This window comes from Carassius gibelio, chromosome B3 (genome assembly GCF_023724105.1).
Source record: "Carassius gibelio isolate Cgi1373 ecotype wild population from Czech Republic chromosome B3, carGib1.2-hapl.c, whole genome shotgun sequence".
Classification (NCBI taxonomy): Eukaryota; Metazoa; Chordata; class Actinopteri; order Cypriniformes; family Cyprinidae; genus Carassius; species Carassius gibelio.
This window is the reverse complement of record NC_068398.1, coordinates 51,699,327-51,712,857: the sequence shown is the minus strand read 5'-3', so window position 1 is coordinate 51,712,857 and position 13,531 is coordinate 51,699,327. Positions and strand designations below refer to the sequence as shown.

The following is a 13,531-nucleotide window of genomic DNA, read 5'->3' as shown; positions in this document are numbered from 1 at the left end:
GTCTAGGGGTATAATTCTCGCTTCGGGTGAGAGCGGTCCCGGGTTCAAATCCCGGACGAGCCCACATTGAGCATCTTACTGAAAAGTAGCAGACCGTTCTGCCTTCTTTCGGCCAATAATACACCTGCATGTTTTCACGCCAACTTCTCCCTGTTCTCAGTTCCTCATCTGCAATTTAAACTTTGTACAACAGAAGTGAATGTGTCTGAGATGGCTCAGATTGGCTGCCATGCAGGGTAGCCGTTTGCGGTTGACTGGAGGCTCGTGTCCTTTGCTTTGATGTTTTTCTCAATATTGGTTTACAAGGTTCGGAGAGCGTTACACTGAAGATTTAAAGGTCCCTGGTTCGATCCCGGGTTTACTCAGAGTGGAGCCGTGAATGCTTTTCAGACACCATTCTGATGCTTGCTGGTTAGTTGCTTTTCGCAGAGCCTCCTTGAGTGTTTTCTACACTTCAGACAGACGAACTGACACTGTTGGTTCCATGGTGTAACGGTTAGCACTCTGGACTCTGAATCCAGCAATCCGAGTTCAAATCTCGGTGGAACCTTCAAGAGTCTGTCTGGCAGTGTTTGGCATGGAGGAGCTTGGGCTTATGTCACAATTTTGTCTCTGACAGTGTGTCTTTAAATGTATTGCTAAACTGGCCTCCTTTAACCATGGCCTCCAAACCATCTAGAACTCAAATAAAACTAAGCAGGAACTAAATTGAGCAGACAGATGTCATCTGATCCTCTGTGGAGCAGGATTACAGACCTCAGACAGCTTCTCATCAGCAAGATTTGTGTGGCAGTGCCACGGTGTAGATTTCTGCTGTTAAATTCAGCTTATGTGTTTTGTCGTTGATGTTTTAATCAACATTTATCTACGAGGGCAGGCCAAGCTAGAGCAGGTACGTAAAAATGGAGTTTCTCAGAAATCTGGTCAGTGCATGAGCTCTAATTCTGCCCTTGTCAGCTACAGAGGCAGGATGTTAGAGCGACCGTAGCGTCGAGCAGAGTGAAATACGTAGCAAATTGGCCTTTACCGAACAGCAACCTGTGGCTCGTTGGTCTAGGGGTATGATTCTCGCTTAGGGTGCGAGAGGTCCCGGGTTCAAATCCCGGACGAGCCCTCTTCTGTCTTTGCAGCCTCTTTTCTAGAGCAGTTTCAGTCCATTCTGCCATTCTTGGGCCAAACATACGCCACTGTCAAGTAGACTAAAGCTGCGACTGCATGTTTTCATGCCCACATCTCGCTGCTCTTCTTAGTTCCTCATCTGCAGTTTAAACTTTGCCTTGACATTTTTCTAAACATTGGTTTAGGAATGCAGCCCAAGCATTCTTGGATCGCTTCACGGCGCTGTGAGCCTTCATCTTGCGTTTGCTAGTTGCAGGAGCATCTGAGGGCTTGTCGGTTATGGGGTGTGTTTTTTTTGTTTTATTGCTGGTATGGGAGCGAGAGGGCCCAAGCTCAAATCCCAGAGACCTCGCTTTGCAGCTCCTTTTTTTGAGTAGTATCTGGGAACATGGTGGCTCGTTGGTCTAGGGGTATGATTCTCGCTTCGGGTGCGAGAGGTCCCGGGTTCAAATCCCGGACGAGCCCACATTGAGCATCTTACTGAAAAGTAGCAGACCGTTCTGCCTTCTTTCGGCCAATAATACACCTGCATGTTTTCACGCCAACTTCTCCCTGTTCTCAGTTCCTCATCTGCAATTTAAACTTTGTACAACAGAAGTGAATGTGTCTGAGATGGCTCAGATTGGCTGCCATGCAGGGTAGCCGTTTGCGGTTGACTGGAGGCTCGTGTCCTTTGCTTTGATGTTTTTCTCAATATTGGTTTACAAGGTTCGGAGAGCGTTACACTGAAGATTTAAAGGTCCCTGGTTCGATCCCGGGTTTACTCAGAGTGGAGCCGTGAATGCTTTTCAGACACCATTCTGATGCTTGCTGGTTAGTTGCTTTTCGCAGAGCCTCCTTGAGTGTTTTCTACACTTCAGACAGACGAACTGACACTGTTGGTTCCATGGTGTAACGGTTAGCACTCTGGACTCTGAATCCAGCAATCCGAGTTCAAATCTCGGTGGAACCTTCAAGAGTCTGTCTGGCAGTGTTTGGCATGGAGGAGCTTGGGCTTATGTCACAATTTTGTCTCTGACAGTGTGTCTTTAAATGTATTGCTAAACTGGCCTCCTTTAACCATGGCCTCCAAACCATCTAGAACTCAAATAAAACTAAGCAGGAACTAAATTGAGCAGACAGATGTCATCTGATCCTCTGTGGAGCAGGATTACAGACCTCAGACAGCTTCTCATCAGCAAGATTTGTGTGGCAGTGCCACGGTGTAGATTTCTGCTGTTAAATTCAGCTTATGTGTTTTGTCGTTGATGTTTTAATCAACATTTATCTACGAGGGCAGGCCAAGCTAGAGCAGGTACGTAAAAATGGAGTTTCTCAGAAATCTGGTCAGTGCATGAGCTCTAATTCTGCCCTTGTCAGCTACAGAGGCAGGATGTTAGAGCGACCGTAGCGGCGAGCAGAGTGAAATACGTAGCAAATTGGCCTTTACCGAACAGCAACCTGTGGCTCGTTGGTCTAGGGGTATGATTCTCGCTTAGGGTGCGAGAGGTCCCGGGTTCAAATCCCGGTCGAGCCCTCTTCTGTCTTTGCAGCCTCTTTTCTAGAGCAGTTTCAGTCCATTCTGCCATTCTTGGGCCAAACATACGCCACTGTCAAGTAGACTAAAGCTGCGACTGCATGTTTTCATGCCCACATCTCGCTGCTCTTCTTAGTTCCTCATCTGCAGTTTAAACTTTGCCTTGACATTTTTCTAAACATTGGTTTAGGAATGCAGCCCAAGCATTCTTGGATCGCTTCACGGCGCTGTGAGCCTTCATCTTGCGTTTGCTAGTTGCAGGAGCATCTGAGGGCTTGTCGGTTATGGGGTGTGTTTTTTTTGTTTTATTGCTGGTATGGGACCGAGAGGGCCCAAGCTCAAATCCCAGAGACCTCGCTTTGCAGCTCCTTTTTTTGAGTAGTATCTGGGAACATGGTGGCTCGTTGGTCTAGGGGTATGATTCTCGCTTCGGGTGCGAGCGGTCCCGGGTTCAAATCCCGGACGAGCCTACATTGAGCATCTTACTGAAAAGTAGCAGACCGTTCTGCCTTCTTTCGGCCAATAATACACCTGCATGTTTTCACGCCAACTTCTCCCTGTTCTCAGTTCCACATCTGCAATTTAAACTTTGTACAACAGAAGTGAATGTGTCTGAGATGGCTCAGATTGGCTGCCATGCAGGGTAGCCGTTTGCGGTTGACTGGAGGCTCGTGTCCTTTGCTTTGATGTTTTTCTCAATATTGGTTTACAAGGTTCGGAGAGCGTTACACTGAAGATTTAAAGGTCCCTGGTTCGATCCCGGGTTTACTCAGAGTGGAGCCGTGAATGCTTTTCAGACACCATTCTGATGCTTGCTGGTTAGTTGCTTTTCGCAGAGCCTCCTTGAGTGTTTTCTACACTTCAGACAGACGAACTGACACTGTTGGTTCCATGGTGTAACGGTTAGCACTCTGGACTCTGAATCCAGCAATCCGAGTTCAAATCTTGGTGGAACCTTCAAGAGTCTGTCTGGCAGTGTTTGGCATGGAGGAGCTTGGGCTTATGTCACAATTTTGTCTCTGACAGTGTGTCTTTAAATGTATTGCTAAACTGGCCTCCTTTAACCATGGCCTCCAAACCATCTAGAACTCAAATAAAACTAAGCAGGAACTAAATTGAGCAGACAGATGTCATCTGATCCTCTGTGGAGCAGGATTACAGACCTCAGACAGCTTCTCATCAGCAAGATTTGTGTGGCAGTGCCACGGTGTAGATTTCTGCTGTTAAATTCAGCTTATGTGTTTTGTCGTTTATGTTTTAATCAACATTTATCTACGAGGGCAGGCCAAGCTAGAGCAGGTACGTAAAAATGGAGTTTCTCAGAAATCTGGTCAGTGCATGAGCTCTAATTCTGCCCTTGTCAGCTACAGAGGCAGGATGTTAGAGCGACCGTAGCGTCGAGCAGAGTGAAATACGTAGCAAATTGGCCTTTACCGAACAGCAACCTGTGGCTCGTTGGTCTAGGGGTATGATTCTCGCTTAGGGTGCGAGAGGTCCCGGGTTCAAATCCCGGACGAGCCCTCTTCTGTCTTTGCAGCCTCTTTTCTAGAGCAGTTTCAGTCCATTCTGCCATTCTTGGGCCAAACATACGCCACTGTCAAGTAGACTAAAGCTGCGACTGCCTGTTTTCATGCCCACATCTCGCTGCTCTTCTTAGTTCCTCATCTGCAGTTTAAACTTTGCCTTGACATTTTTCTAAACATTGGTTTAGGAATGCAGCCCAAGCATTCTTGGATCGCTTCACGGCGCTGTGAGCCTTCATCTTGCGTTTGCTAGTTGCAGGAGCATCTGAGGGCTTGTTGGTTATGGGGTGTGTTTTTTTTGTTTTATTGCTGGTATGGGAGCGAGAGGGCCCAAGCTCAAATCCCAGAGACCTCGCTTTGCAGCTCCTTTTTTTGAGTAGTATCTGGGAACATGGTGGCTCGTTGGTCTAGGGGTATGATTCTCGCTTCGGGTGCGAGAGGTCCCGGGTTCAAATCCCGGACGAGCCCACATTGAGCATCTTACTGAAAAGTAGCAGACCGTTCTGCCTTCTTTCGGCCAATAATACACCTGCATGTTTTCACGCCAACTTCTCCCTGTTCTCAGTTCCTCATCTGCAATTTAAACTTTGTACAACAGAAGTGAATGTGTCTGAGATGGCTCAGATTGGCTGCCATGCAGGGTAGCCGTTTGCGGTTGACTGGAGGCTCGTGTCCTTTGCTTTGATGTTTTTCTCAATATTGGTTTACAAGGTTCGGAGAGCGTTACACTGAAGATTTAAAGGTCCCTGGTTCGATCCCGGGTTTACTCAGAGTGGAGCCGTGAATGCTTTTCAGACACCATTCTGATGCTTGCTGGTTAGTTGCTTTTCGCAGAGCCTCCTTGAGTGTTTTCTACACTTCAGACAGACGAACTGACACTGTTGGTTCCATGGTGTAACGGTTAGCACTCTGGACTCTGAATCCAGCAATCCGAGTTCAAATCTCGGTGGAACCTTCAAGAGTCTGTCTGGCAGTGTTTGGCATGGAGGAGCTTGGGCTTATGTCACAATTTTGTCTCTGACAGTGTGTCTTTAAATGTATTGCTAAACTGGCCCCCTTTAACCATGGCCTCCAAACCATCTAGAACTCAAATAAAACTAAGCAGGAACTAAATTGAGCAGACAGATGTCATCTGATCCTCTGTGGAGCAGGATTACAGACCTCAGACAGCTTCTCATCAGCAAGATTTGTGTGGCAGTGCCACGGTGTAGATTTCTGCTGTTAAATTCAGCTTATGTGTTTTGTCGTTGATGTTTTAATCAACATTTATCTACGAGGGCAGGCCAAGCTAGAGCAGGTACGTAAAAATGGAGTTTCTCAGAAATCTGGTCAGTGCATGAGCTCTAATTCTGCCCTTGTCAGCTACAGAGGCAGGATGTTAGAGCGACCGTAGCGGCGAGCAGAGTGAAATACGTAGCAAATTGGCCTTTACCGAACAGCAACCTGTGGCTCGTTGGTCTAGGGGTATGATTCTCGCTTAGGGTGCGAGAGGTCCCGGGTTCAAATCCCGGACGAGCCCTCTTCTGTCTTTGCAGCCTCTTTTCTAGAGCAGTTTCAGTCCATTCTGCCATTCTTGGGCCAAACATACGCCACTGTCAAGTAGACTAAAGCTGCGACTGCCTGTTTTCATGCCCACATCTCGCTGCTCTTCTTAGTTCCTCATCTGCAGTTTAAACTTTGCCTTGACATTTTTCTAAACATTGGTTTAGGAATGCAGCCCAAGCATTCTTGGATCGCTTCACGGCGCTGTGAGCCTTCTTCTTGCGTTTGCTAGTTGCAGGAGCATCTGAGGGCTTGTTGGTTATGGGGTGTGTTTTTTTTGTTTTATTGCTGGTATGGGAGCGAGAGGGCCCAAGCTCAAATCCCAGAGACCTCGCTTTGCAGCTCCTTTTTTTGAGTAGTATCTGGGAACATGGTGGCTCGTTGGTCTAGGGGTATGATTCTCGCTTCGGGTGCGAGAGGTCCCGGGTTCAAATCCCGGACGAGCCCACATTGAGCATCTTACTGAAAAGTAGCAGACCGTTCTGCCTTCTTTCGGCCAATAATACACCTGCATGTTTTCACGCCAACTTCTCCCTGTTCTCAGTTCCTCATCTGCAATTTAAACTTTGTACAACAGAAGTGAATGTGTCTGAGATGGCTCAGATTGGCTGCCATGCAGGGTAGCCGTTTGCGGTTGACTGGAGGCTCGTGTCCTTTGCTTTGATGTTTTTCTCAATATTGGTTTACAAGGTTCGGAGAGCGTTACACTGAAGATTTAAAGGTCCCTGGTTCGATCCCGGGTTTACTCAGAGTGGAGCCGTGAATGCTTTTCAGACACCATTCTGATGCTTGCTGGTTAGTTGCTTTTCGCAGAGCCTCCTTGAGTGTTTTCTACACTTCAGACAGACGAACTGACACTGTTGGTTCCATGGTGTAACGGTTAGCACTCTGGACTCTGAATCCAGCAATCCGAGTTCAAATCTCGGTGGAACCTTCAAGAGTCTGTCTGGCAGTGTTTGGCATGGAGGAGCTTGGGCTTATGTCACAATTTTGTCTCTGACAGTGTGTCTTTAAATGTATTGCTAAACTGGCCCCCTTTAACCATGGCCTCCAAACCATCTAGAACTCAAATAAAACTAAGCAGGAACTAAATTGAGCAGACAGATGTCATCTGATCCTCTGTGGAGCAGGATTACAGACCTCAGACAGCTTCTCATCAGCAAGATTTGTGTGGCAGTGCCACGGTGTAGATTTCTGCTGTTAAATTCAGCTTATGTGTTTTGTCGTTGATGTTTTAATCAACATTTATCTACGAGGGCAGGCCAAGCTAGAGCAGGTACGTAAAAATGGAGTTTCTCAGAAATCTGGTCAGTGCATGAGCTCTAATTCTGCCCTTGTCAGCTACAGAGGCAGGATGTTAGAGCGACCGTAGCGGCGAGCAGAGTGAAATACGTAGCAAATTGGCCTTTACCGAACAGCAACCTGTGGCTCGTTGGTCTAGGGGTATGATTCTCGCTTAGGGTGCGAGAGGTCCCGGGTTCAAATCCCGGACGAGCCCTCTTCTGTCTTTGCAGCCTCTTTTCTAGAGCAGTTTCAGTCCATTCTGCCATTCTTGGGCCAAACATACGCCACTGTCAAGTAGACTAAAGCTGCGACTGCATGTTTTCATGCCCACATCTCGCTGCTCTTCTTAGTTCCTCATCTGCAGTTTAAACTTTGCCTTGACATTTTTCTAAACATTGGTTTAGGAATGCAGCCCAAGCATTCTTGGATCGCTTCACGGCGCTGTGAGCCTTCATCTTGCGTTTGCTAGTTGCAGGAGCATCTGAGGGCTTGTCGGTTATGGGGTGTGTTTTTTTTGTTTTATTGCTGGTCCCAGAGACCTCGCTTTGCAGCTCCTTTTTTTGAGTAGTATCTGGGAACATGGTGGCTCGTTGGTCTAGGGGTATGATTCTTGCTTCGGGTGCGAGAGGTCCCGGGTTCAAATCCCGGACGAGCCCACATTGAGCATCTTACTGAAAAGTAGCAGACCGTTCTGCCTTCTTTCGGCCAATAATACACCTGCATGTTTTAAAGGTTTAAAGGTCCCTGGTTCGATCCCGGGTTTACTCAGAGTGGAGCCGTGAATGCTTTTCAGACACCATTCTGATGCTTGCTGGTTAGTTGCTTTTCGCAGAGCCTCCTTGAGTGTTTTCTACACTTCAGACAGATGAACTGACACTGTTGGTTCCATGGTGTAACGGTTAGCACTCTGGACTCTGAATCCAGCAATCCGAGTTCAAATCTCGGTGGAACCTTCAAGAGTCTGTCTGGCAGTGTTTGGCATGGAGGAGCTTGGGCTTATGTCACAATTTTGTCTCTGACAGTGTGTCTTTAAATGTATTGCTAAACTGGCCTCCTTTAACCATGGCCTCCAAACCATCTAGAACTCAAATAAAACTAAGCAGGAACTAAATTGAGCAGACAAATGTCATCTGATCCTCTGTGGAGCAGGATTACAGACCTCAGACAGCTTCTCATCAGCAAGATTTGTGTGGCAGTGCCACGGTGTAGATTTCTGCTGTTAAATTCAGCTTATGTGTTTTGTCGTTGATGTTTTAATCAACATTTATCTACGAGGGCAGGCCAAGCTAGAGCAGGTACGTAAAAATGGAGTTTCTCAGAAATCTGGTCATTGCATGAGCTCTAATTCTGCCCTTGTCAGCTACAGAGGCAGGATGTTAGAGCGACCGTAGCGTCGAGCAGAGTGAAATACGTAGCAAATTGGCCTTTACCGAACAGCAACCTGTGGCTCGTTGGTCTAGGGGTATGATTCTCGCTTAGGGTGCGAGAGGTCCCGGGTTCAAATCCCGGACGAGCCCTCTTCTGTCTTTGCAGCCTCTTTTCTAGAGCAGTTTCAGTCCATTCTGCCATTCTTGGGCCAAACATACGCCACTGTCAAGTAGACTAAAGCTGCGACTGCCTGTTTTCATGCCCACATCTCGCTGCTCTTCTTAGTTCCTCGTCTGCAGTTTAAACTTTGCCTTGACATTTTTCTAAACTTTGGTTTAGGAATGCAGCCCAAGCATTCTTGGATCGCTTCACGGCGCTGTGAGCCTTCATCTTGCGTTTGCTAGTTGCAGGAGCATCTGAGGGCTTGTCGGTTATGGGGTGTGTTTTTTTTGTTTTATTGCTGGTATGGGAGCGAGAGGGCCCAAGCTCAAATCCCAGAGACCTCGCTTTGCAGCTCCTTTTTTTGAGTAGTATCTGGGAACATGGTGGCTCGTTGGTCTAGGGGTATGATTCTCGCTTCGGGTGCGAGAGGTCCCGGGTTCAAATCCCGGACGAGCCCACATTGAGCATCTTACTGAAAAGTAGCAGACCGTTCTGCCTTCTTTCGGCCAATAATACACCTGCATGTTTTCACGCCAACTTCTCCCTGTTCTCAGTTTCTCATCTGCAATTTAAACTTTGTACAACAGAAGTGAATGTGTCTGAGATGGCTCAGATTGGCTGCCATGCAGGGTAGCCGTTTGCGGTTGACTGGAGGCTCGTGTCCTTTGCTTTGATGTTTTTCTCAATATTGGTTTACAAGGTTCGGAGAGCGTTACACTGAAGATTTAAAGGTCCCTGGTTCGATCCCGGGTTTACTCAGAGTGGAGCCGTGAATGCTTTTCAGACACCATTCTGATGCTTGCTGGTTAGTTGCTTTTCGCAGAGCCTCCTTGAGTGTTTTCTACACTTCAGACAGACGAACTGACACTGTTGGTTCCATGGTGTAACGGTTAGCACTCTGGACTCTGAATCCAGCAATCCGAGTTCAAATCTCGGTGGAACCTTCAAGAGTCTGTCTGGCAGTGTTTGGCATGGAGGAGCTTGGGCTTATGTCACAATTTTGTCTCTGACAGTGTGTCTTTAAATGTATTGCTAAACTGGCCTCCTTTAACCATGGCCTCCAAACCATCTAGAACTCAAATAAAACTAAGCAGGAACTAAATTGAGCAGACAGATGTCATCTGATCCTCTGTGGAGCAGGATTACAGACCTCAGACAGCTTCTCATCAGCAAGATTTGTGTGGCAGTGCCACGGTGTAGATTTCTGCTGTTAAATTCAGCTTATGTGTTTTGTCGTTGATGTTTTAATCAACATTTATCTACGAGGGCAGGCCAAGCTAGAGCAGGTACGTAAAAATGGAGTTTCTCAGAAATCTGGTCAGTGCATGAGCTCTAATTCTGCCCTTGTCAGCTACAGAGGCAGGATGTTAGAGCGACCGTAGCGGCGAGCAGAGTGAAATACGTAGCAAATTGGCCTTTACCGAACAGCAACCTGTGGCTCGTTGGTCTAGGGGTATGATTCTCGCTTAGGGTGCGAGAGGTCCTGGGTTCAAATCCCGGACGAGCCCTCTTCTGTCTTTGCAGCCTCTTTTCTAGAGCAGTTTCAGTCCATTCTGCCATTCTTGGGCCAAACATACGCCACTGTCAAGTAGACTAAAGCTGCGACTGCATGTTTTCATGCCCACATCTCGCTGCTCTTCTTAGTTCCTCATCTGCAGTTTAAACTTTGCCTTGACATTTTTCTAAACATTGGTTTAGGAATGCAGCCCAAGCATTCTTGGATCGCTTCACGGCGCTGTGAGCCTTCATCTTGCGTTTGCTAGTTGCAGGAGCATCTGAGGGCTTGTCGGTTATGGGGTGTGTTTTTTTTGTTTTATTGCTGGTATGGGAGCGAGAGGGCCCAAGCTCAAATCCCAGAGACCTCGCTTTGCAGCTCCTTTTTTTGAGTAGTATCTGGGAACATGGTGGCTCGTTGGTTTACAAGGTTCGGAGAGCGTTACACTGAAGATTTAAAGGTCCCTGGTTCGATCCCGGGTTTACTCAGAGTGGAGCCGTGAATGCTTTTCAGACACCATTCTGATGCTTGCTGGTTAGTTGCTTTTCGCAGAGCCTCCTTGAGTGTTTTCTACACTTCAGACAGACGAACTGACACTGTTGGTTCCATGGTGTAACGGTTAGCACTCTGGACTCTGAATCCAGCAATCCGAGTTCAAATCTCGGTGGAACCTTCAATAGTCTGTCTGGCAGTGTTTGGCATGGAGGAGCTTGGGCTTATGTCACAATTTTGTCTCTGACAGTGTGTCTTTAAATGTATTGCTAAACTGGCCTCCTTTAACCATGGCCTCCAAACCATCTAGAACTCAAATAAAACTAAGCAGGAACTAAATTGAGCAGACAGATGTCATCTGATCCTCTGTGGAGCAGGATTACAGACCTCAGACAGCTTCTCATCAGCAAGATTTGTGTGGCAGTGCCACGGTGTAGATTTCTGCTGTTAAATTCAGCTTATGTGTTTTGTCGTTGATGTTTTAATCAACATTTATCTACGAGGGCAGGCCAAGCTAGAGCAGGTACGTAAAAATGGAGTTTCTCAGAAATCTGGTCAGTGCATGAGCTCTAATTCTGCCCTTGTCAGCTACAGAGGCAGGATGTTAGAGCGACCGTAGCGGCGAGCAGAGTGAAATACGTAGCAAATTGGCCTTTACCGAAAAGCAACCTGTGGCTCGTTGGTCTAGGGGTATGATTCTCGCTTAGGGTGCGAGAGGTCCCGGGTTCAAATCCCGGACGAGCCCTCTTCTGTCTTTGCAGCCTCTTTTCTAGAGCAGTTTCAGTCCATTCTGCCATTCTTGGGCCAAACATACGCCACTGTCAAGTAGACTAAAGCTGCGACTGCCTGTTTTCATGCCCACATCTCGCTGCTCTTCTTAGTTCCTCGTCTGCAGTTTAAACTTTGCCTTGACATTTTTCTAAACATTGGTTTAGGAATGCAGCCCAAGCATTCTTGGATCGCTTCACGGCGCTGTGAGCCTTCATCTTGCGTTTGCTAGTTGCAGGAGCATCTGAGGGCTTGTCGGTTATGGGGTGTGTTTTTTTTGTTTTATTGCTGGTATGGGAGCGAGAGGGCCCAAGCTCAAATCCCAGAGACCTCGCTTTGCAGCTCCTTTTTTTGAGTAGTATCTGGGAACATGGTGGCTCGTTGGTCTAGGGGTATGATTCTCGCTTCGGGTGCGAGAGGTCCCGGGTTCAAATCCCGGACGAGCCCACATTGAGCATCTTACTGAAAAGTAGCAGACCGTTCTGCCTTCTTTCGGCCAATAATACACCTGCATGTTTTCACGCCAACTTCTCCCTGTTCTCAGTTCCTCATCTGCAATTTAAACTTTGTACAACAGAAGTGAATGTGTCTGAGATGGCTCAGATTGGCTGCCATGCAGGGTAGCCGTTTGCGGTTGACTGGAGGCTCGTGTCCTTTGCTTTGATGTTTTTCTCAATATTGGTTTACAAGGTTCGGAGAGCGTTACACTGAAGATTTAAAGGTCCCTGGTTCGATCCCGGGTTTACTCAGAGTGGAGCCGTGAATGCTTTTCAGACACCATTCTGATGCTTGCTGGTTAGTTGCTTTTCGCAGAGCCTCCTTGAGTGTTTTCTACACTTCAGACAGACGAACTGACACTGTTGGTTCCATGGTGTAACGGTTAGCACTCTGGACTCTGAATCCAGCAATCCGAGTTCAAATCTCGGTGGAACCTTCAAGAGTCTGTCTGGCAGTGTTTGGCATGGAGGAGCTTGGGCTTATGTCACAATTTTGTCTCTGACAGTGTGTCTTTAAATGTATTGCTAAACTGGCCTCCTTTAACCATGGCCTCCAAACCATCTAGAACTCAAATAAAACTAAGCAGGAACTAAATTGAGCAGACAGATGTCATCTGATCCTCTGTGGAGCAGGATTACAGACCTCAGACAGCTTCTCATCAGCAAGATTTGTGTGGCAGTGCCACGGTGTAGATTTCTGCTGTTAAATTCAGCTTATGTGTTTTGTCGTTGATGTTTTAATCAACATTTATCTACGAGGGCAGGCCAAGCTAGAGCAGGTACGTAAAAATGGAGTTTCTCAGAAATCTGGTCAGTGCATGAGCTCTAATTCTGCCCTTGTCAGCTACAGAGGCAGGATGTTAGAGCGACCGTAGCGGCGAGCAGAGTGAAATACGTAGCAAATTGGCCTTTACCGAACAGCAACCTGTGGCTCGTTGGTCTAGGGGTATGATTCTCGCTTAGGGTGCGAGAGGTCCCGGGTTCAAATCCCAGACGAGCCCTCTTCTGTCTTTGCAGCCTCTTTTCTAGAGCAGTTTCAGTCCATTCTGCCATTCTTGGGCCAAACATACGCCACTGTCAAGTAGACTAAAGCTGCGACTGCATGTTTTCATGCCCACATCTCGCTGCTCTTCTTAGTTCCTCATCTGCAGTTTAAACTTTGCCTTGACATTTTTCTAAACATTGGTTTAGGAATGCAGCCCAAGCATTCTTGGATCGCTTCACGGCGCTGTGAGCCTTCATCTTGCGTTTGCTAGTTGCAGGAGCATCTGAGGGCTTGTCGGTTATGGGGTGTGTTTTTTTTGTTTTATTGCTGGTATGGGAGCGAGAGGGCCCAAGCTCAAATCCCAGAGACCTCGCTTTGCAGCTCCTTTTTTTGAGTAGTATCTGGGAACATGGTGGCTCGTTGGTCTAGGGGTATGATTCTCGCTTCGGGTGCGAGAGGTCCCGGGTTCAAATCCCGGACGAGCCCACATTGAGCATCTTACTGAAAAGTAGCAGACCGTTCTGCCTTCTTTCGGCCAATAATACACCTGCATGTTTTCACGCCAACTTCTCCCTGTTCTCAGTTCCTCATCTGCAATTTAAACTTTGTACAACAGAAGTGAATGTGTCTGAGATGGCTCAGATTGGCTGCCATGCAGGGTAGCCGTTTGCGGTTGACTGGAGGCTCGTGTCCTTTGCTTTGATGTTTTTCTCAATATTGGTTTACAAGGTTCGGAGAGCGTTACACTGAAGATTTAAAGGTCCCTGGTTCGATCCCGGG

General features: G+C 47.3%; 26 non-coding genes across 26 annotated transcripts; all 26 read left to right on the top strand.

Annotated features, from left to right (window-relative positions):
* The first annotated feature begins 478 nt into the window (after positions 1-478).
* Positions 479-550, top strand: trnaq-cug (transfer RNA glutamine (anticodon CUG)). Its single transcript has one exon. It is a non-coding gene; the product is annotated as a tRNA-Gln (tRNA).
* Positions 551-1,042: 492 nt separating this feature from the next.
* Positions 1,043-1,114, top strand: trnap-agg (transfer RNA proline (anticodon AGG)). Its single transcript has one exon. It is a non-coding gene; the product is annotated as a tRNA-Pro (tRNA).
* A 398-nt stretch (positions 1,115-1,512) lies between these two features.
* Positions 1,513-1,584, top strand: trnap-cgg (transfer RNA proline (anticodon CGG)). The gene has a single exon. It is a non-coding gene; the product is annotated as a tRNA-Pro (tRNA).
* A 415-nt stretch (positions 1,585-1,999) lies between these two features.
* Positions 2,000-2,071, top strand: trnaq-cug (transfer RNA glutamine (anticodon CUG)). Its single transcript has one exon. It is a non-coding gene; the product is annotated as a tRNA-Gln (tRNA).
* A 492-nt stretch (positions 2,072-2,563) lies between these two features.
* trnap-agg (transfer RNA proline (anticodon AGG)) lies at positions 2,564-2,635 on the top strand. Its single transcript has one exon. It is a non-coding gene; the product is annotated as a tRNA-Pro (tRNA).
* Positions 2,636-3,033: 398 nt separating this feature from the next.
* trnap-cgg (transfer RNA proline (anticodon CGG)) lies at positions 3,034-3,105 on the top strand. The gene has a single exon. It is a non-coding gene; the product is annotated as a tRNA-Pro (tRNA).
* A 415-nt stretch (positions 3,106-3,520) lies between these two features.
* Positions 3,521-3,592, top strand: trnaq-cug (transfer RNA glutamine (anticodon CUG)). Its single transcript has one exon. It is a non-coding gene; the product is annotated as a tRNA-Gln (tRNA).
* A 492-nt stretch (positions 3,593-4,084) lies between these two features.
* trnap-agg (transfer RNA proline (anticodon AGG)) lies at positions 4,085-4,156 on the top strand. The gene has a single exon. It is a non-coding gene; the product is annotated as a tRNA-Pro (tRNA).
* A 398-nt stretch (positions 4,157-4,554) lies between these two features.
* trnap-cgg (transfer RNA proline (anticodon CGG)) lies at positions 4,555-4,626 on the top strand. The gene has a single exon. It is a non-coding gene; the product is annotated as a tRNA-Pro (tRNA).
* A 415-nt stretch (positions 4,627-5,041) lies between these two features.
* trnaq-cug (transfer RNA glutamine (anticodon CUG)) lies at positions 5,042-5,113 on the top strand. Its single transcript has one exon. It is a non-coding gene; the product is annotated as a tRNA-Gln (tRNA).
* Positions 5,114-5,605: 492 nt separating this feature from the next.
* trnap-agg (transfer RNA proline (anticodon AGG)) lies at positions 5,606-5,677 on the top strand. Its single transcript has one exon. It is a non-coding gene; the product is annotated as a tRNA-Pro (tRNA).
* Positions 5,678-6,075: 398 nt separating this feature from the next.
* Positions 6,076-6,147, top strand: trnap-cgg (transfer RNA proline (anticodon CGG)). The gene has a single exon. It is a non-coding gene; the product is annotated as a tRNA-Pro (tRNA).
* Positions 6,148-6,562: 415 nt separating this feature from the next.
* trnaq-cug (transfer RNA glutamine (anticodon CUG)) lies at positions 6,563-6,634 on the top strand. Its single transcript has one exon. It is a non-coding gene; the product is annotated as a tRNA-Gln (tRNA).
* Positions 6,635-7,126: 492 nt separating this feature from the next.
* On the top strand, positions 7,127-7,198 carry trnap-agg (transfer RNA proline (anticodon AGG)). Its single transcript has one exon. It is a non-coding gene; the product is annotated as a tRNA-Pro (tRNA).
* A 370-nt stretch (positions 7,199-7,568) lies between these two features.
* Positions 7,569-7,640, top strand: trnap-cgg (transfer RNA proline (anticodon CGG)). Its single transcript has one exon. It is a non-coding gene; the product is annotated as a tRNA-Pro (tRNA).
* Positions 7,641-7,865: 225 nt separating this feature from the next.
* trnaq-cug (transfer RNA glutamine (anticodon CUG)) lies at positions 7,866-7,937 on the top strand. Its single transcript has one exon. It is a non-coding gene; the product is annotated as a tRNA-Gln (tRNA).
* A 492-nt stretch (positions 7,938-8,429) lies between these two features.
* Positions 8,430-8,501, top strand: trnap-agg (transfer RNA proline (anticodon AGG)). Its single transcript has one exon. It is a non-coding gene; the product is annotated as a tRNA-Pro (tRNA).
* Positions 8,502-8,899: 398 nt separating this feature from the next.
* On the top strand, positions 8,900-8,971 carry trnap-cgg (transfer RNA proline (anticodon CGG)). Its single transcript has one exon. It is a non-coding gene; the product is annotated as a tRNA-Pro (tRNA).
* Positions 8,972-9,386: 415 nt separating this feature from the next.
* trnaq-cug (transfer RNA glutamine (anticodon CUG)) lies at positions 9,387-9,458 on the top strand. Its single transcript has one exon. It is a non-coding gene; the product is annotated as a tRNA-Gln (tRNA).
* Positions 9,459-9,950: 492 nt separating this feature from the next.
* trnap-agg (transfer RNA proline (anticodon AGG)) lies at positions 9,951-10,022 on the top strand. Its single transcript has one exon. It is a non-coding gene; the product is annotated as a tRNA-Pro (tRNA).
* Positions 10,023-10,610: 588 nt separating this feature from the next.
* On the top strand, positions 10,611-10,682 carry trnaq-cug (transfer RNA glutamine (anticodon CUG)). Its single transcript has one exon. It is a non-coding gene; the product is annotated as a tRNA-Gln (tRNA).
* A 492-nt stretch (positions 10,683-11,174) lies between these two features.
* trnap-agg (transfer RNA proline (anticodon AGG)) lies at positions 11,175-11,246 on the top strand. Its single transcript has one exon. It is a non-coding gene; the product is annotated as a tRNA-Pro (tRNA).
* A 398-nt stretch (positions 11,247-11,644) lies between these two features.
* On the top strand, positions 11,645-11,716 carry trnap-cgg (transfer RNA proline (anticodon CGG)). Its single transcript has one exon. It is a non-coding gene; the product is annotated as a tRNA-Pro (tRNA).
* A 415-nt stretch (positions 11,717-12,131) lies between these two features.
* trnaq-cug (transfer RNA glutamine (anticodon CUG)) lies at positions 12,132-12,203 on the top strand. Its single transcript has one exon. It is a non-coding gene; the product is annotated as a tRNA-Gln (tRNA).
* Positions 12,204-12,695: 492 nt separating this feature from the next.
* On the top strand, positions 12,696-12,767 carry trnap-agg (transfer RNA proline (anticodon AGG)). Its single transcript has one exon. It is a non-coding gene; the product is annotated as a tRNA-Pro (tRNA).
* A 398-nt stretch (positions 12,768-13,165) lies between these two features.
* trnap-cgg (transfer RNA proline (anticodon CGG)) lies at positions 13,166-13,237 on the top strand. Its single transcript has one exon. It is a non-coding gene; the product is annotated as a tRNA-Pro (tRNA).
* Positions 13,238-13,531: the final 294 nt, after the last annotated feature.